Raw genomic sequence first — 21,114 nt, forward strand, 5'->3', positions numbered from 1 at the left:
ATTACTTCTTCCTTCTTTTCTTCTTAGTGGCAGTGGCCACTCTGTTCTTTCTCCTTTCTTCTTGCAGTGACTGGGTGTCACTCTGACTTCTCTCTCCTTCCTTTCTTCGGTGGCAGTGTGCCGCTCCGATCTTTCTTCTTCTCTTCTCCTCTTTTCGCAACGTACCCTGTTCCCCTTTTCTTCATCTTCTCTGGCCAGGCTTCCCCATGCAGCGCGCGCACTCTGCACGTGTCTTCCTGGTCTTGTCCTAGTCCTAGGACACTATCTTCTCATTACTCGCTTCCCAGGGTTAGCGTCGCGACCTTCACATCTTCTTCCTGTTGCTTTCGTTAATTTGTGTGGTTGAAGTTCGTGGGTCTAGGTCGTCGGACCGTGCATTGTCTGAACTTCTTGGACGTCGTGCTGGTCTCTTCCGCCGAGGTCTGGCAGGTAGGATTTGTGGTGCTGAGCTTCTTGGACGTCGTGCTGGTCCCTTCTGCCGAGGTCTGGCAGGTAGGATTTGTGGTGCTGAGCTTCTTGGACCTCGTGCTGGTCCCTTCTGCCGAGGTCTGGCAGGTAGGATTTGTTGCGACCATCTGGCTGGTCGACTTCGTGCTTTGTGACCAAGCTGAGTGGTCAGGTTGCTTCTGTGTTGTATCTTCAATGCTGCGGGTTGTCTGCGCAACCATTTTCTTTTCATCTCGGTTGGATTGCTTTGGTGCGCAACTGGATGCGCTCTTCGTGTCTTCTTTGTAACTTGATGCTTTGGGCTAGTGCTGTCCGCACTGCTGCGCATTTGCGTCATGCGCTGTCGCACTTCTTGGTGCTGGGTTCTAGAACCATCGTTGGTTCGTGTGGGGTGTTCTTACTTTCGCCATTCTGCTGCAGCGATGGCCTGTGGCCACTAGGCATCGCTGTCTCCTCTTCTGGCGTGGCGTAGATGCTTCTGGAGGGTTGCGTCACCACTCCGTTGACGTTCTTCTGGTCTTGCTTCTTCTGTTTGGTGTTGGTCGCGATTCTTGTGGACTTTCTCTGGGCGCACTTGTGGCGTGCTTTCGAGTGTCTTCTGAGGAGTCGCTGCACTCCTGGTGCCCTTCTGGGGCTTCTGGCGCGTTCCTGGGGTTGTCACCTTTGCGGAGATTTGGTGCCACCCTAGCATGGCAGGTTACGCATGCTTGCTTTGCTGTGCTTGTTGTGCTTATTGTAGCGATGGGTCTCCTGAGGTTGACCTCCTTCAGTAAAGCGGTGATGCCACTGACTGTTCTCCCTTTGTGTTTTCCCTCACATGGGCTTTCAGATGCTGGTGCCCCACGTGCAGGAGGTTCTTTCTCCTACACCTGGCTGTAGACACAGTCCAACTTTATTTTGCCCTTCAGACGGGCGTGTCTTGCACCTAATCTGCCCTTCGCTTGAGCAAACCTGAAGATGTGTCTCCATTCGGCGGCATGCAGTACTCCCAAACAGCCACTGGGTGGCAGGGGAGCGCTTCCAGCTACAGACGGCAGTCCTTTTCTTCTCGGCAAGGTGTTCCACACCTTCGCCTGTGCTGGGCACCCAGCACCCTCCTCGAGGCTGGGACGCAAGACTCCACCGGTGGGCTCCGGGCACTACTTCTCATGGATGCCTGCTGCTTTGGGGCACGTGCATATGGGCACCACTGGGTACTCCTCTTGAATGCCGGTGAGTCCCATTAATTTCTTCTTGTCTGGGCATTGGCTGAGCACGACCAGAGGTTCCGGTGTCTAGATGCCGTTTCTGTGCACCCCGCTGCCCCAGCTTCACTTTCCTCATGCTGCGCGGCGGGGAGGGGGAGTCGGTGCTGTTGGAGTCTTTCCGCCCTTCGCAGCAGGTCTTTCATTTCACGCGCTGCGAAGGGTGCAGTTGGTGGTTCCTCTGAAGCGGGGTGGGCAGTGTTCACAGTCTTCGCGGGTGGGGTCCGCTTTCAATTCTCGGCGCCCGGCAGCTCTGCTCACGCTGCGGGCGCTCCACTTTGAAATTCATTCACCCCGCCGCCGCAGCCTCACTTCACACACGCTGCGCGGCGGGGGACGCTGCAGGCAGGCCGCGGGTGGGCTCCGCTGGCCTCGCTATATTATCGGGGAAGGCTTATGTCTATAGCGGGTGGGCTCCGCTTTGCACACGTCCCGGGCGGCGCGCTAGCAGGCGGCCGCCATTATGAGTGTTGTGATCGTTGCGGGTGGGCTCCGCTTTTGATTTCCGCTTATGTATGGGCTCACCTTCGGCCGACGGGCCTGTTCTTCCGCGGGTGTGCACCGCGATGGCTCCACTTGTCTTTTCGGGGCTCCGCCACGGCAGGGCGGACCACGGCGGGCTGGAGAGGTGCGGGGTGAGCTCCGGTCACCTCTTTCCTTTTCTTTAGGCCCGGGGCTCGACACACGCCCCACGGGCCTCTCGGCGCTCGAGTCTTCGCAGGGGGTGCTCTCAGGCGAGCAGCATTCCCTTCCCCTTTTCCTCGATGATGTTTAGAGCTGTGGCACGCGTGGACACAGCTACCCTCGTCGCCATTGTAGGGTCGGGCCTAAGGCCCTCATGCTGGGAAATGACTGGGACGCAGGACACACTGCTGGCTCGGTGCAACTGGCCAAAGTCTGTCATTTTTAATCTCCATGGTACGCTCCCCCGTACGCTCCCCGGTGCGCGTACCGGGCGCTCACCCCCGCGAAAATCGAATTTTTTTTAATTTTTTTTTTCACCCGCGGGAGCCTTTTATGGCCCCCACATGTAACCTAGGGGGTCAGGGGGTGTGTACCCTGCCCCCTCTTGCTCATTTCCCCCTTTGATTTTTGCCACCTCTTGTGTCTCAATCCTACCGAGACACAAGATGGCGGCCGCTGCGGACTGTTTCGAATGTTTATAGACACCCGAGAACCAATCAGCTTGCCGTGCGCAGATCGCGTGGCGCGCCTGGAGCGCTCCCCTGTACGCGTACGTGGGAGCGCTCCAGGCGCGGCTCTAGATATATATCTTTTTTTGAACGTTAATTTCTCAAAATCCACTGGAGCACATATATTGAGACCTACAAAAGGCACATCGGGCTACCAGTCCCTACAAATTTGCCAAGTTTCGTGCAAATCCATTCAGCCGTTCGGGCTAAAAATGAGGCTAACCGCCCTATGGAAAACTCAATGTTAAAAACACGTTTTGGGACCCCCCTTTTTTCTCGGCCCCCCCTGGACCAACTCCCCCCAAATTTCCAGTGGCTGCTCAGAAACAAAATGTTCCATTTTGCTGAAAATTTCAGCCAATTCCGTCCACAAACGCCAAAGTTATTAGACATAGAATTTTCAAAAATCCCATAGGGAAAAAATCCTAACTATATATACCTACTGGCGACCGCCAGTAGGTAATATACATATATACATATACTTCTACAAGTCCAAAGTACTGTAGCGCCCTCTCAGGCAAGACACAGTAGTATTAGATCAAAATAGGGATTTAATAATTCATAAACCCCGCATGACAATTTAGATCGTGTTACGGTCTTGTTCAAGGTCTTGTGAACAAGACCGTAACACGGTCTAAATGCGTCATGCAGGTTTTATGAATTATTAAATCCCTATTTTGATTTAATTCTACTGTGTCTTGCCTGAGTGCGCACAACAGTACTTTGGACTTGTTTATTGAAATTACCGTATATATCCAGTATATATGTGTATATCATGTGATCAAGCCTCTGGCTAGAGGCGAAACGCGTCATGCGGACTTGCTGGGTGCTATTCTGGATGAAATAAACCACTGAGTTCTGCACACAACTTGGGTCTGTCTTTTCCGTTTTTCCAGTTCGAATGAGGTGACTGAGGCGCGGCTGCGTCGAACGGAGTTCAAGTATATATATATATATATATATATATATATATATATATATAAATCTATATATTGCTCTTTGCTGCTATTCACAGTTCACCATCCAGCGGTGTCGGTGCCTGCTATAGCGGTAGCCGCCGTCTTAAGTTCCTCACCACGCGATCTCCTCCAGAACTCCGGAAGAAATAACAAAGCGGTCCACCAGGGGACTTTATACAATGATTTATTGTGCACCAAGACGCGTTTTGGCATTTGCCTTTTTCGAGTGGAAATATTATCACTCATTAGTAGTACACAAAGTACAGTAATTTAACTTTTGTAGCCTAACTGGTTGGGGGATGAAGTCCCTTTGGCTGCAGAGGGTCCTTGGGGGCCAACAACCCTCCTGTTACCTCCAGTAAGTCCCACATGGCGGGATTGCTGAGTGGTGATTGGAGCCCCCCCTTTCTGCACCACTCTGCAAACATGCCTCCTGGTGCACTGCTAGTTTGGGGATGATGTCCCTTGGATGCTGAAGGTCCTTCGGGCCAGGAACCCCTTCTGTTACCTCAAGTAAGTCCTGCATAGCGGGATTGCTGAGAGGCCTTCGGAGGCCATGCCCCCTTTCTACACCACTCTGCAAACAAGCCTCCTGGCGGACTACTGGTTGGGCAATGAAGTCCACTTTACTCCTTACGGTCCTTGGGGGCCAACTACCCACTGTTACCTCCAATAAGTCCTACAGCGCTGGATTACAGAGAGGTTATGGAAGGTCATGCCCCCTTTCCCACTCTGCAAATGTTCCTCCTGGCGCACAATTAGTTGGCAGATGAATTCCCTTTGGCTGCTGAGGGTCCTTGGGGGCCAACTACCCATCCTGTTACCTCGATCAAGTCACACACAGTGGGATTGCTGAGAGGTCTTTTGGAGTCCATGCCCCCTTTCTTCACCACTTTGCAAACGTGCCTCCTGGTGCACTACTGGTTGAGGGATAAAGTCCTATTTGTTGCTGAGGGGCCTTGGGGGCCAAGAAGCCTTCCTGTTACCACCAGTAAGCCCCATACAGCGGGATTCCTGAGAGCTGGTCAGAGGCCGCTCCCTTTCTCCACCACTCTGCAAACATAACTACTAGTTAAAAAGCCATAGATATTCACTTAAAACACCAAAGGTTGTAGGGACGTTATCGTTAGGAAATAGAATTTGAAAAACCTTAAAATTTCACCTAAACAAAACCAACGTTTAAAGGGACCTTATAGTTAGGAAATAGAATTTGAGAAACCATAGAAATTCACTGAAAAAACCAGGGACGTTATAGTTAGGCTCAGATTTCACTCATACAAAACCATTGAAATTCAGCAGTTATAGTTACCTGAGCTAACTATAACTTAAGCCCCTTAATGCACTGTTTTTTTAATGTGTTTTGTTGCGGAGTTTTATATAGCACAAACTAGACCCGAAGGTATCAGAGCACTTTTCATGAGCACCAGTTACATTACGGATGGACATATTCATTTTTTTTTGTTATTTACAGGGAGATCAAGTGTTTTGCCCAGATTCACAGAATGTTGAGAGCATCCCTGCCGAGACCCGAACCCGGTTACCAGCTCGGAGATCGACCGCCCTAGCCGTTAGGCCACATTCTGACCTCACATATTACATGGTCAGTGACATCACTCATGACATCTCAAATTACATCACTGATGACATCATCCAGTGAGAGTAAGTGTTTTTAAGAGTTTATGGGTGTAAAAGATATGCACTAACCTACTACTAAAAGTTAGATTACTATACTAGTTGCACTACTGAGTGATACTATCTCTAACATGTGTGTTCTGAGTGGGTGTGTGACTGTATGGGTGTGTGAATGCATGCATGAGTGACTATGGGTAAGTGAGCAGGGGCGGCTCCTCCACAAGGATGGAAAAGCATTGCCACACTGTTTTCTCGCAGTGCGAGAAACAGAAACATAAAATGGTAATAACTACCATTTTATGTTTCTGCTTCTCACACTGCGAGATAGCAGAAGGGTTTGGTTGCGGTCGGGGCTGCTCTGCGAGCAGGGCTGGACATGGGAGAACTGGTGTGCCCACTCATGAGTGCGCATGAATGGTTTGGTTGCCCTCTGGGGTCTACCAAACCGGTCATGCGCACTCTACCCTTCTCCATGCAGGCTGCAATAGAGCCTACATGGAGAACAGGGCCGGGCGGCGTCCTGACCAATCACAACGCTGCTTACTGTTTTGTGATTGGCTTAAGGGTGGGAGCCTGGCTGCCTCCTTTCTGTTCCAGAGGCAGGAGAGCAGGAGCAGAAGAAGAGATGGCACAGGACCTGGCCGGCAGGAAGGTAAGTTAAAAATTTTATTTTATTAAATTACCCCCGCGTGACCCCCCTTCATGCTAAACCTCCCTGCCCCCCACCCGCAAGTAATGCCGGCCGCGACTGAGTGCATTTCTGAGTAGGTATGTAGGTATGTGAGTGGTTGTGTTAGTGGGTGTATGGGTGAGTGAGTGGCGATGTGCGTGGCTCTTTGGGTGGTTACGTGTGTGTAGTGAATGTATGGGTGCTTGAGTGGGTGTCTGAATGGCTGTATGAGTGAATGACCCGGTGAGTGACTGTATGGGTGAGTGAGTGGCTGATTGAGTGGATGAGTTGGTGTGTGAGTCGCTGTATTGGAGAGTAAGTATCTGTGTGAGTGGGTATATGGGTGAGTGAGCGGATGTGTGAGTGCTTGTATGAATGTGTGAATGGGTATGTAAGGGGTTGTGTGGGTGTCTGAATGTTTGTATGGGTGAGTGAGTTGCTGGATTGAGAGTCTGTATGGGTGAGTGGGTGTATGAGTGACTGTGTAGGTAAATAAATGGGTGTTTGAGTAGCTGAGTGGGTGAGTGTGTGGCTATGTGAGTGACTGTATGGGTGAGTGACTGGTTGTATGAGTGGCTTTACAAGTGAGTGGTTGTGTGAGTGCCTCTATGGAGGAGTGAGTGGATATGTGAGTACTGTTATGAGTCTGTGGATGGGTATGTGAGTGGTTGTGTGGGTGTGTGAGTGGGCATATAGTAGGTTGTATGAGGGTGTGAGTGATTCTGTGGATGATGTCATCAGTGATGTCATTTGAGATGTCATGAGTGATGTCATCAGTAATGTCACTGACCATGTCATGAGTGATGTAATATGTGAAGTCATAAACAGTGTATTACGGGGGCGTAGGTTATGCACGAGTAACCTCCCTGCAACCTTTGTTTTCTTAAGTGAATGCTTCTAGACATAAAAAACACAATCAATCTAGAACATAATGTGGTCTCGTGGAGCGACATCGTATTAAATAGTAAATCAACATTTGTCGAACTTATACCTGAGGGTGGTCGGGTGGGGGAGGGACATGTGGGTCAGCCACTCCATCGCTTTTCTCACCTAGGGTGGGTTCTGCTTGCTAGGGTTGCGCACTCTGTCCACAAACTTGAGCACGTGGGTGTCCTACAGCGTGATGGCCCCAGCCCCCCATCAATGCACATTATGCGCCATGGCATCAGCTTCTGCCACTGCCCACTTGTGCACCTCCTGGATCGAGCCTCTGGGGCTGCGGTCACCTTCCAGGCTGTTGCAATCTGGTGCTTAGAAAGTACTTGGGCGAGGTCAAAAAATGTCATAAGGTTTCATTAATCCTTCTAGTAACCCCCCAAAGAAAGATTAAGGGGTCGGGAGCCAGACGGATATCAACCACCTCTGCATCACTCGCCCCCACATCCTCGCCAGCCCTGGACACTCTCACACCATGTGGAGGAATGTTGTGTCAGGGTGGCCACAGTCTGATCACCTCGGGGACAAACCTGGGTTTATCCTATATGCCCTGTGTGGGGTGAGGTACACCTCGTGCAGATAACGGAATTGCATAAATTTCAAGCCGGCATTACCGGAGACCTGCTTAAAGTGTTCCAGTGCCATCCGCCACTGCTTGACTGTGAGGTCAATACCCAGACAATCCTCCTACTTGGGTTTATAGTGCTGAGATTGTGTTGTATCAGTGGCCAATAATGCGGCATATAGCATTGTGGTCACTCGCCTCTTCGTTTCGTGTGTGAAGATAAATATGAGCCCCTCATGTGTTACAGGCTCCTCCTGTCTTGTACCCCAGGTACTCTGCACTGCAATCACATACGCACCAGGAAAAGGCCCGCTCCCAGGTCGTTGGAAGCCCACATGTCCGGAAAGGGCCTAGAGTCCCCTCATCATATAGATTGCCCACCAGGTTGATCCCAGCTTTACACCATGGGGCTGGTTCATGCACAGCCAGAAGAACCAATATCTCCGGTATTCTCCAAAGCAGTAGATGGGGTGCATATTCCAACTAAGTTTGGCTGCCTGTGCCAGTCAGCTCAGCCCTCTCAGGGCTGCTTCTGTCAAGCTGCCGATCTATTATCTCTAGGCCCTGAATTTCATTCCAGGTCACCATACCTTCTGGCATCCTGTTATTAGCTATCCATCTCATTGTCCATCGGAGGTGTGCAGCTGCACAGTAACGCTTGAAGTCTGACATTCCCTGGCCCCCACCACCAATTGCCTAAGGAGCAATCGGATTGACACCCACCTACACCCTCCACACCAGGTCGGACATCAGGCTCCTCAGTTCCCTAAAGAAGGAAGAAGGGGGCACCATAGGAAAGGCGGCAAATAGGTACAAAAAGCATGAGAAAACTAACATCTTAGCTATGGACATATGACCCGTGGGCAAGAGTAGTAACATGTCTAGAAGACAGGGATTACTGCAATGCTGTCAGTACCTAACCAATATTCCCATCAAAGAGGTCCCTGTCCGAGTGGTATATATTAACCCCTAAGTAGTGGAAGGTTTCTATACACCAGGACAGTCGCTCAGTCCGTAAGCCCTCCCTCTCCGCCTGATTCACACACTGCAGGGGGAACAAACAGGACTTCCCCGATTTAATCCAGAGGCTGATATTTCCTCAAGGTATTCCAAGGGCTCAGGAAGCCCCGGCAACACCCATTAATAGTCATGGATATAGATCAGGGCATCATTGGCATAAAGGGATATCACGAGCCAGGTCCTCCCCACGGCATCGCCACAGCTCGGCCCCTGCACCCTCAGCAGACAGGCAAGGACTCCCATTGCCAGGGCTAAAAATATGGGTGATAGGGAGCAACCTTGGCAGGTACTCCGGCATTTTGGGAACATGCATGAAATATGCTTGCCCATTTTCACCCTTTCCTGCTTGGCTGTATACAGTAATTTGACCCAGCCAGGGACCCAGGTCCCAGTCCCAGGCTCTCCAGTACAAACAACAGGTAGGACCAGCCCAGGGTATCAAAAGCTTTTACGGTGTCCAATGATACCGCTATTGGAAGGTCAACAGCCCCCTCCGGGGCCCCCATAATGTGGCACAGTCTGTAGGTGTTGTATAAGTTTGCTCTCTGGTGTATGAAGCCATTTTGGTCAGGATGTACCAGTGTTCATGAGAGAGGCAACAGTCCATTTCTGAGGACCTTACCCAAAATCTTATAATCAATGTTCAACATTGACAGTGGGTGGTATGAACTCACCTTGAAAGGGTCCCTACCAGGCTTGAGCAGCACAACGATAAGGGCCTTGTGGAGAGATTCTGGCAATATTCCACCAGTATGCCTCGTGATCAACCTTGAGTAACTTGGAATCAAACGACCCTCTATACACAGCATAATATTCCACGGGAACCCATCTGTGCCTGGCACTTTATTATGCCCCATATGTTGGATAGTCGCCTTTATCTCCTCTAGTTGTAGGGGCTCCTCCAGATGCTGCCTCTGTAGTGGATTCAACTGCAATAGGGCAGTTGACCGCACATAAGCCCGAACCTGGTCTTTGTCTGGCCCCTGGGAGGGTAGCGTACAGCAATTCATAGCAGCCTGCAAAGACCTGGTTAATTTCAACCTGTGTATTAACACTGAGACCACTAGCATTGTGAATCGTCCCTATCACAGTTTTGAGGATTTCGGACTGCAACAGCCATGCCAGAATACACCCTGGTTTGTCTCACTCCACGTCCTGCCTAGTGAGGTGTGATATGTGGTCAATTTTACTAAGCCGGTGTGTCTCATCTCGATATTGCTTCTGCAAGATTTTGAGATGGGCCAGGGGTCCCAGGTCAGCCACCGCCTCCCTCTCAGACATTCACATCTGGTGCTCCAGAGTCTGCAAAATGCGGAGTAGCACTGATCTGTCCCCCTATGTGTTTTTGAAACAATGCCCTGCTTTCCATTCTGCCCCCTGCTCTCCTCCAAGCGCTCATTGTCCTCAAAATAATGTTGTGTGTGTTAGCCGATGGTCTCACGGAAAGCTGCAACCTGTTGGGCTTCCTGGTGCAGCTTCCATGTGAAAATTAGGATAAACATCCCTACCTAGCGGAACAAGACATGCAGTGGGCTATGGTCTGACAAAGTTCCCCCCAAACATTCAGTGCTAGCCACTTTCTGCATAGCTTGGAGTTCCCACAGATGTAGTCCAGCCTAGTGTGCACCTGGTGGCCCGGGGCGTAATAGGAGAATTCCAAATCCTCCGGTTGCCCCAGTCACCATACATCACAAAGCCAGCCTGTTACCGCCCACTCCTGAAAGTGCCATGTTACACGTAAGCCCTGTGTCCCTGGAAGGGGAGGTACCGACTGTTCCATTTCCATGCGATGTACGCAATTGAAGTCCCCTGTCCAGATCCCCAAAGCTTGGGGGTGTCGCCTAGCAATGCTGGAGCTAGGGTATCAAAGGGCTTGCAATTGCAGCACATTTCGGGCATAGACAACTACAATTGAGATAGGTCTGTTATCTAGTTCCCCCTTTAGCATCATTTATGTTTCCTGTGATGACTACCAGCTTGCTGTGCATAAAGGGGAACCTTGAGGCTACCCAAATGAGGATTCCACCCTCATACACTGAGTTCCCAGTCCCATATACCTGAACGCTCCACTTCCTAACCACCTTTACGAGTTCTGCTTTTGAGCGGTGGGATTCTTGTATGCAGGCTATGTGTATGTGCCGTAGCCTGAAGTAGGCATAGACCAAATGATGCCTAACCGGTTTTGCCATGTCACAGATATTCCAGGTAAGAACATGAACGTTGCCACCAATGACATGTACAGAGGTCAATAGATAATAAACCCCATGCATGCATTCCCGTCTCCCTTCATCCCCCCACCAACCTCCGATGTCACCCTCACAAAATGGACCAATAAATCTAATCAAAACATGATTGGAAACTCAATCAATTTAATGTAATATGTTTTTTTATATAGCCCAGACATTATCCCATAGAATCTTAGGGAAATAAAATAACTATAGGAATAGTTAGAAAACATCAGTCCCAAAAGCTTCACCAGTATTTTGTTTACATTTTTGAATAGCGGGGTATGTTAAGACAATGTTTGTGTAAATACTATCAATAGAGGAAGTAGAGGGGCCCCAACTGGTCAAGAAAATTAAGCAATGAAAGGAAGTATGACTAAGTAGATAGAAACATGAGATAATGTTAAGAGGCAATCCTTGGTAAAGGAGAGATGTCACATAGATAGTGTGATGAGTATAGGAGAGCAGGAGATGGAAGAAGGACATTTTGGGTCGTCTCCATAACTGGAGGCAGTGACATATGACCAGGATGAAGCTAGATAAAAGCATCGTTACTCCTGGGTTATCCAAAGGTAAGTTAGAATTTATTCTGCAGTTGAGGAACTTTCAGCAATTTTTTTAAGATGTGATGGCTGGGTCATTTCTAATCTTGAAGGGTGTATTAACCCATCGTTTGTGAGCAAAGAAATGTTTAGCAAAGAAGTAATCGCATGCTGCACAGTGCAGATCTTTGAAGCACACATTCTCATTGTTGCTTTTTTTTATTTACTCTATGACTTATTGACTTTAACATGCGATTCCGAAAGAACCCCCGTGCAACAAAGAAATGTCTTCCCAGAGGTGAATATACAGGCCCATCGACCGACCAAGGCACAGCTGCAATCTGTGAGAGTTTAAGAAGAGCCTCTCTCAGCACTTCTAATATTTTAGGACCATAGGAGGGAACATGGGGCATCTGCACATGTATAGTTTTCGAAGAACAATAAATTGGGGCACTAGCGTTTTGGTGAAAAATAATCTGCAACTGGTTACGTTTTGACTGAACCAACCCAGTTTGTCCCAGTGCAACCGCTTACGATTCGTACCTCAGGAGCGGCTCCTCCGTTATGGTGGAGGAGCATTATCCCACTAAAAAATAAAATGATAATAAAACAATTTTATTATCATTTTCTTTTTCTTCCTGCCAGTTGAGGTTAGGGCGGGGGTGGGGCCATTCAGGCAAGGACCACGCCACATTAGGTAGGTGTGTTGGGCTCTTGTAAGTGTGCATGTCAGTTTGACTGGCCTTATTGGGCCTGCCAAACAGACATACACACTTATGTTTCTCTAACCCACAGCTGAGTTGGAGAAAAACCACAGGTTCCCTCTGCCTGAGCAAGCTTCAAGTCAGCCCGCTCTGGCTAATCACAGGCGCTGCTCTCATGCTGGTAAATAGTATTACCAGCATGACAGTAGTGAGGTGATTGCTCCCTGGGAGCCTGTGCAAAGTGACCAGCGCCAGGAGAGGAGCTCCTTGAGGTGGCGGCCGCAGGGGCAGGTAAGTATTTCTATTTATTATTTCACCTCACCCCCTCCCCCACCCCTGCATTTCCCCACCACCGCAAAATTAGAGCAGCTCCACTGCTCACCATGTACTGGGGATATAGTCCCAAAACAGCAAATAACATACACTGAGGATGGCACCTCCAACTGAAGAGGCAAACAACAAGTATTCGTATTATCAAGGTCTGTTTTTGTCCTTTGAGCTAAAGTGGAAGGATGAAAGGTTGAGTCAGCCCGTGTTTGACTCCTACTAATGACTTTCAAGGTGCGCAAAGAGCAAGACAGTAAGCTCATTCACCATCGGGTTATCTCTAGACTATCGTCTAAGAACACCTGGGGCCTGGGCACGAGTCAGCCGTCCACCCTGCCAAGAAGTTGGGCCCCACTGAAATATGCTGAACTTGTCTCAGTGTAATTTTCTGACACCGGGGCATGTTTAGCAGTGCCTGCATGTTGTCTGCTTTCCATTCCCAGCAGCAACATGCAGGCTGGGGGGGGGGGAGGGTATTTTTTATTTTCACCTCCAGCTGGGCCAAAGATAAAGGTTGAAATTAAGGGGCGATGAGGCCTCCTTTTATTCCAATAAGATCTTAGTGTGCCCCAGTCTGGAGCCTTACACTTAGATGCAAATGCAATGGGCGGAAAACAAAGGTACACAGCTTGTTTTCACTTCACAGGCAGTACTTAATTTGTGCTGGTGTTTGCAGTTCACCACATGGTGTGGTGGCATTGTCAAATTTGGAACAGAACTCATAAATATGAAAAGGTGTTTAATATACCTAAGGAAGTACGGTGCACATGCATCAAAAAAGCCAATTGAGATTCTTTAATTGTGATTATTAAGGAATCGCAATTAAAGAATCGCAATTGGCTATGCATGTAGGAATCGCAAAGAAATTTGTGATTTCTATACATTCCTTAATTGCGACTTGCAAATTGTGAGTCGCAATTAAGGGATTGATTCCCATTCATTCCTATGAGCCTAGAGGCTTATATGAATAAATGGGAATTGTATGCCCAATTTGCAAGTACCGCACATGCAATTTCAAGGGTGCAAGGGTGCCAAGAGGATACCCTGTTGCACCCCTGAAATTAAAATGTATCCACATGTTGCGCACACACACGCCCCAGGGTCATGGTGTGTGTAGCATGGGACTTTGGAAAAAGCACCTTGGTGCATTTTTCAAAGAAATTGCAAATTACCATCAACTTAGATTGATGGTAATTTGCGATTAATCATCTTTGCAAAATCGCAATTTTTTTACTTTAATGCATTGCATTTAAGGAATCGCAATTTGCAATTCCTTGAATGCAATCGCAATTTAAGTAATCACACATTTTGCGATTCCTTAAATTGAGCCTGTTTTTTTGGTTGATGCATGTAGCCATAAACCCACCGGGTGGGAGCTATCCCTACAGTGTGAGGTACCCTGTGACTACCTCGGGCCCTGGTTCTTATAATTTTACAAATTAAGCACTGTTTACATGTACTTAAGGGAGGCATGCTTTTGACTTTGTTCAGTTCCTGTATATAAGAAATATGCATGCATTGTAAGAATGTCAGATGTGTTGGTCTGTCCCAGAATTTGCAGAAATAACAATTTAAATGGCACTATTTTATTTCTTTTATACCACTACTGATCCCAACGCTGTACGCGACATACACATTATACATTGATAATAAATCATGCAGGTGCGTAAATTAATGTACAAGATGTGTTACATAAAACAGTGAGAAGTGTAGGAGTCACATGTCCTTCATAGCTCACTGCGCTATATTAAAAGGATAACAATTTATGAAATGTAAGTCATAAAATGATCTCTGTCTTAAAAGCAGTATTACACTTACCTACTACATAAAAATAAAAATCTGTCATATGCATGTTACACATTGGGCCTAATTAGGCTTTCCGACCAACATCCTTGGTTTCAATTCCGACCCCTGTATTACGTTTACAGCGGTCGGAATTCAAACCTGGCGGTCATTCCAGCTGGCTTCCACTGGCTCATGGAGCCTGTCGGACAGTCTGAAACCAAAAAAAGGGATTATGATGTTGGTTTCCGACAGGCTTTCCATGTAGGGCTTTCCGACATGAAAAGCCTGTCAGAAAGCAACTTTGTGGGGCCCCTAGCAGGGCCCCCTTCTCTCCACGGCCTCCGGTTGGGGCACATGGGGCTTGTAAATCCCTGCACTGAGTGCCTGCCACACGGTGCAGGGATTTACAGAGACTCCCATTTCTCAATGGAAGCTTGTGCTGCGGCCGGTTTCCGACTGCTTCACAAGCTCCGATAGGGAAATGGGACTCTGCGACCGCACCCAAGGTCGGTCTCGAAATCGCAGGGATGATGGTCAGAGGAAACTCCAACCGACATACTAATTAGGCCCAATGTGCTTTGAGGTAAACACATTAACCTTCTATGATACTTTGATTCAAATCTAGTACTAGAAAAAACACAGATCTCTCCAGCAAAAGCGTTAACCCCAAGAGTTATCTTGTCAATGTTTCCTGATATTTACTGGGCAGCAAAGACTCTTCAGCAGGTGCCTTAACCCCACGAGATATTTTAAAATGCAGACTTTGGAACCAATTAAGCCGAACAAAACTACTGGCATGTTTCTCCTAGTTGCCAATTTCTTTGTGACAGTTCAACAAAAAATTAAAATAGATGTATTTATTCAGGCCTCACTTTTTTGGCACAACCTGGAGCATAATCTCGTTTGTTAAATGTACTCATGATGGACCGGCCTTACATATGTAAGGAGTCTCAATATCTGACGTCAGTTCTTGTGAGGACACTTCCTGTGATGCCACTTGCAATGTCACGCTACCTAAGGCCATGCACTATGATGTCAACCGCCATGATATCACTCATTTACATACTGCCTAACTTGGTTAGTCCCCCCACTTCTGTTTTTAGGACTCGTGCCCGGTCTGGGGTAGTAGGGAAATGACGCCACTTCCTAGGAGGCAGTGAATGGGCGACCTGTGTGGTAGAGACTGCCACGAGCGTCCCAGGCGACTGACTGGCTCAGCAGGACAAAAACAAGAACCGCTAATTCGCAAACACTGCCCTAATTACCAATGCGGTGTCACTCACCATGCAGGATGTAATTTAAAACGTCTTGCTGTATAAAGTGACGCCCACCGAGCGCCATCTGGAAGGTTACACGAACTCCCAGTTGCATCAGCTACATTTCAAAACTCTGTAATTATTTGAGAATAATTTACAATGCGCAACTCACATGTAAATAACCACTTGAAAGCACCCGGCTTTGGCTATGACCATAATAAGTTAGTATCATTTAACATGTCTGTGACGCAGTGAAACTCCACGATATACCACCTATGGGCGCAGCAGCAGCGTAGACATATTGCACGATAAACAGAGTCGTCTGTCGTGGCGGGCGCGGAAGTTGACAATGCCCTACTTCCTGCCAGCAGGCTTTTACAATTAACTCCCTTTGGAAGCTCACGCGATCAAGTTCACACACCTTACCCTCTTGGAGGGTGAGCAGACGCGCGTTCATTCACCTCAGCGCACACACTTTGCACCATTCATTGTCCGGTGGTGGCCAGCAGCTTCTCTCACAACCAATCACAGGCGGGCCTCCTGCTTCAGAGGCCCGGCACCACTTTGAAGACTTGCGCGCGGCAGTGTTTACCTGTGCAGAGGACAACCCGGTAGAGCTGAAGGGACATCTGTAGCGGTAGCTGGGCCCCGTCTCGTGCTCTGTTGCGACTGCCTGTCAGCCGCCTGTCTGCATTGTTTGTTCTGCTTTTTGTATCCATTTGTAGTAGAGGAAGTGCTGCTGTTGCCAGGAAGGAAGCTTTCACCACGTTGATCAAACAATCAATTGCTCATTTTAGCATCTCAGAATCTACTTCCTGATGTTACAGGCTCAGCGCGTATTTACCGTTTTATAATACGGAATTGTTTTCAATGCAAATATAGTTCATTTACATAAAGTTACTAAAAACATAGTTAAATAGAAATTACAATAGAATGATGACAACATGCAACCTCATTCAGACAAACTTCTCTTCTTATTTTCTTTGAGTGTGTGATATATGTGCAGCCTTTACAGTCTGGCATAATATGCAGTGTGATCCAGATGTCCAGACACAACAGGCAGTGAGTGTTAAAGAGGCCCAACAATATTTCGAAAAAGACATGGATAATGTAAATTGTATTATCTATGCAATGTTCTGAATACATTTTCTGTATCACTAATTACAGTATTGCTTTGAATAAAAAAAGACATAGTTAAAAAGCACCCATGGCCAAGTACATGGGACAAAGCAACATAGGTTTCCAAAACTTAGGCGAGGATGTTAGGGACCTTAAAGCTTTACCTTCTCCTAAAATAGGTTTAGTGAATGGGAAAAACTGACAAATACAGAGAATAGCAGGGGTTTAGGTGTTTTAGTCTTAGGGCCTGATTTTGATCTTAGCAGAATCGGTCCCCCGGTTGCTTTTTCAGCAATCTTCCCATCCGCCAACTTGGCAGTCCACCTGTCCTATTTAGATGTTAGCAGGTCTATAGACAAAAAACCGCCACGGTCCCTACATCAATGCCAGGAAATTTCAACTGAGTTGATGGCGGGATCGGCAAAATCATCTGTCAGAGGGAGAATCTCCTTCTGACACTGCTGCCGCACCTTCACCCACCTCTGGACCCAGACAACCACACCCAACCCACCGGATGCCACCGTACACAAGCCCCTGAGCTGCATTCTCCTCAACGTATGCTCCCTGCACATACACGCTGTAGAAATCTGGAACCTCCTCAACTCTCACTCTCCTGATGTCGCCTTCCTCACAGAGACCTAGACCAACGCCAGCTCCACTCCGACATCGCAACTGCCATCCCCGACGGATACAAGATCCTGAAGAAGTACCGTCCCTCCGACTAACAACCACAAACTCGGATGACACCTCGCCCCTCATGCAACACACCCACTTCCAGATCCAGCCCAACCCTAGAAGGACTCTCCACGGAACACTCGCCTACAGACCTCCCAGACCCCGCACCCCTTTCACAAATGTCATCAACCGCCCTCCTGGAGAACCTTACCAACATAGGACTGAAGCAACTTATCTCCACCCCCTCACACAGCAGGATACCGACTCAACCCCATCTTCGCTGGAGGAAACAACATTCACTTCAGGCACACCGCAGAACCGCTCTGGACAGACCACCACTGCATCCATTTCTCCTTTCACGAAACTCACCGCACACAAGCGCACACTAAGCCTCCCACGCAGAATCTGGAACAAACTCCCTGAAGAACTACTCACCTCCACTATCAGCTGCACTCCTCCCCCTACTATGACAGACACCAACACAGCAGTGAGCAACCTCCGCCAATGGATCACCAACTCCATCAACACTCTCGCCCCCCTCCAGAACACCACGAGACGGCACAACAGGAAAGCCACCTCGTTCACCACGGACCTCCGATAATCCAATCGCTTGCCGTCGACTGGAGAAAATGTGGAGAAACAGCAAAAACCCAGAAGCATGCTCCGCCTACAAGGTGGCTGTTAGAACAGGGTCACTGATTCCGACATGGTAGCTTGGCGCGAGGCAGGAAGGCACTCGAAGGCAATGTGTAAAGCAGTGGTGCAGCACACACATACACTGACACAGTAACTCGCGCACAAGGAAGTGACACCACACCAGGTTGTTTTTATAAAATCAGATTCTTTATCTACTTTAAGTTCAGGTAAGTAACGCTGGGCTCGCACCTAAAACAGAGTAACCCGTTCTCATAACCATAAATCAATGCCAGTACACTTCCTAGACATAAATTCAATTCAGGTAACATTTCTTATATGCATGGTCATAGAATGCAACACTTTGTGGGCATGAATGTAACATCAATAACATTTCCTATGCATGTGGATCATCCAAGTAACATTTCTTAGGCAGGGGGTTTATATAGGCAACATGCACAACATTTTCTAGGTTCACATTCAATAAAGTAAAGATTTCCTATGCAGGTTTAATTTTCGGAATAACAGTCCCTATGCAAGGGTTAGTTCAGGGCATATTTCTGAGGCCGGGTGAACACAACTGAGCAACACTCCCAACCCACCAGGCTCTTACTCTGGGTGGGCGTGCAGACTTCTTCAGGCCCAGTTCATCGTTAATCAGGGCAGTTCTGTGCTTACTTTAGGCCAAGCTCACAGCAGCTCCAAGAGGGGCCGGTTCTCTACTAGCGAGGAGCAGTTCCCCCTCCCTCCAGTGTGAGTTTACAGGTGTCCGGGCCCCAGCTGTCCCTCACTCACCAGCCGAGTCCCGGGTAGGTGCCCCCTCCCCAGGCAGCCCGCTGCTCTTCTCTCACGGGGCTCTCACCTGGGCGTGCAGCGGAATTTCCTTTCTGGAATGGAGTCCGCGCAGGCAGGGAATCGATCGAGGGGCTCCCACCTGCAGTGGAGCCCCTCAGGCGATGTTCGTGACTAGCCCCGGGCATCAGGCCTCCTCTCGGCCCAGGAGCCAATGGGGTCGCGGCGTCCTGGGAGCCGGGCGCGGAAGCCAATCAGATGGCGGCTGACAGTGGGCTGCTACGAGATGTGGCTGATGACACCGGCCACGAAGAAACGCTTCAGGGCTTAGCGCGGCCCTCTCCACTACTGCGGTGGCCCTCCCCAGGCTTCGGGGGCCGCAGCAGAGATCTTCGCTGTCGCTTACCCTTCGGCACAGCTCGGGCCCAGCGCGGCCTTGTCTGACACCGCGGCGGCAATCCAGGGGCACAGGACGTGCTCGGGGAGAGCGCTCCGAGTCAAGGGCACGCACAGGTTCTGGGTGCATGCAGTGCCCCAGCCAGCAGCAGGCGGCACCCCCGGGAGTATAGCGCTTGGAGGTCACAGCGCTGGCAGGTACACAGGTTCTTGTGGGGGGCAGTGCTGACAGCAGGGGGGGCAGGTTGGTATAACGGAGTGCTGGGAGGGCACAATACTCGCAGGAGGAGACAGGTTTTGGCTGTCCAGCGCTTGTAAGGGCACAGCGCTTTACCTTGTGATCCCCTAGTAGCAGCAGCACTCACAGGGTCCTCAGCGCTTCAGTCCTAGCGCAGGTGGTAGTGGATCTTGGTTGTAGTTTCCTTGGTTGCTGTATCTTGGGGGAAGGTGGGGGTTGAGTTGGCAGGCACAAGAGGCAGGATGATTCCCTGCAGCACACTGGAGTTGGTCTCCTGGGTTTCCCCCTCATTGGGCAAGGTCAGCAGGCTGGCAGAGTCCCTCAGCTATCTTGGGTACAGCAGGGCCTAAGCTCAGTCAGTCTCAGTAGTGTAGGTTCCCCCCTAGGCCCATGCCTATACTCCGGCAGAGGTTCCCCCAGGTACAGTGGTGCCCCAACTAACTAGTCAGGTTTCCCTCCTTTCCTCTTATACCCCTAGGTCAGGTGACCCTCCTGAAAGGCGGCAAAGCATAACTCCTCCCTGGGCTGGAAGGTTCCAGGAGCTTCTACTTTTCTGTCTATGGGACAAAAAGGCGGGACGGCAAGGATACAGTAGCAGTATGTCTCAGCCTGCTCCTAACTACTGGTGCGTGCATGTACAATGGCCACTCTGCAGTAGCAGGTGCCTGTGGCAGCCATGTTATTAGGAGAGAGCACCTGCACCTCAGCACTGTTTGGCAGTGGTAAGGCGCCCAGAGGCCTAGGTCCAACAAAATGATGGCAAAAATGAGGCGAAAAGGAAAAGAAACGGGGTGAGACCACCCTAGGGCTGACAGGTCTAGCAGCGGCCACCACGGAACACCACCAACTCATCAAATCAACTAAGAGAAACTTCATCCAAGACAGAATCCTCTCCAACTCCCACAACTCCAAGGAACTCTTTGCCATCATTCAAGAATTCGCCAGACCCAACAGCAAAACAAATGACGTTCCTCCCTCCCAAGACCTCTGCAACAAACTCAGCTTCTTCTTCCATCTCAAGATCAAGACGTTCTACGACAACTTCGACGACCAAGACCACAGCACCGTCTCAACAACCCCCCCCCCAGCGACAGCATCCAACAGACCCTCCTCACCTGGACCCCTCTTACCACAGAAGACACTGCAAAGGCAATTAAAAGCATCCACTCCTGAGCACCTACTGACCCCTGCCCGCTGCACATCTTCTACCGGGCTAGCACCACCAGTGTCCAAAACAACGCTGAACTATCAACTACTCCCTCGAGACCGCTAGACCACCACATACCCCGATGACTGGAAACGCTCCGAAGTCAAACCCCTCCTTAAGAAGCCCTCCGCAGACCCGATGGATCTCAAGAACTTAAGGCTACTTCACTGCTTCCTTTCGCCACCAAAGTCATAGAGAAAGCCGTCAACACCCAGCTAGCACACTTCATAGAAATCAACAACATTCTAGACACCTCTCAAGCTGGATTCCCCAGCAACCACAGCACCGAGATCGCCCTCATAGCCACCACCGATGACATCCGCTCCCTCCTCGTCTAAGGCCACACAACAGAGCTCATCCTCTTGGACCTGTCGGCAGCCTTAGACATTGTCTCCCACCGCACACTAGCCACCAGACTCCACGACGCTAGCATTCAGGGAACAGCCCTAGACTGGATTCGATCTTTCCTCTCAGGCAAAACACAAAGAATAAGACTCCCGCCCTTCCTCTCTGAACAAACAGAGATCAGATGCGGAGTACCCCAAGGAT

General features: G+C 49.3%; 1 protein-coding gene across 1 annotated transcript in view; it reads right to left on the reverse strand.

The window, feature by feature from the left end:
- Positions 1–16,227, reverse strand: part of PIK3CG (phosphatidylinositol-4,5-bisphosphate 3-kinase catalytic subunit gamma) — a 142,954-nt gene extending 126,727 nt beyond the window's left edge. The window contains exon 1 of the mRNA XM_078680336.1: positions 16,098–16,227. The gene's annotated coding sequence lies outside the window, so the exon portion shown is untranslated. The remainder of the gene's footprint in view (positions 1–16,097) is intronic.
- Between the last annotated feature and the right edge of the window lie 4,887 nt (positions 16,228–21,114).

This window comes from Lissotriton helveticus, chromosome 1_1, assembly GCF_964261635.1.
Source record: "Lissotriton helveticus chromosome 1_1, aLisHel1.1, whole genome shotgun sequence".
NCBI classification, from domain to species: Eukaryota; Metazoa; Chordata; class Amphibia; order Caudata; family Salamandridae; genus Lissotriton; species Lissotriton helveticus.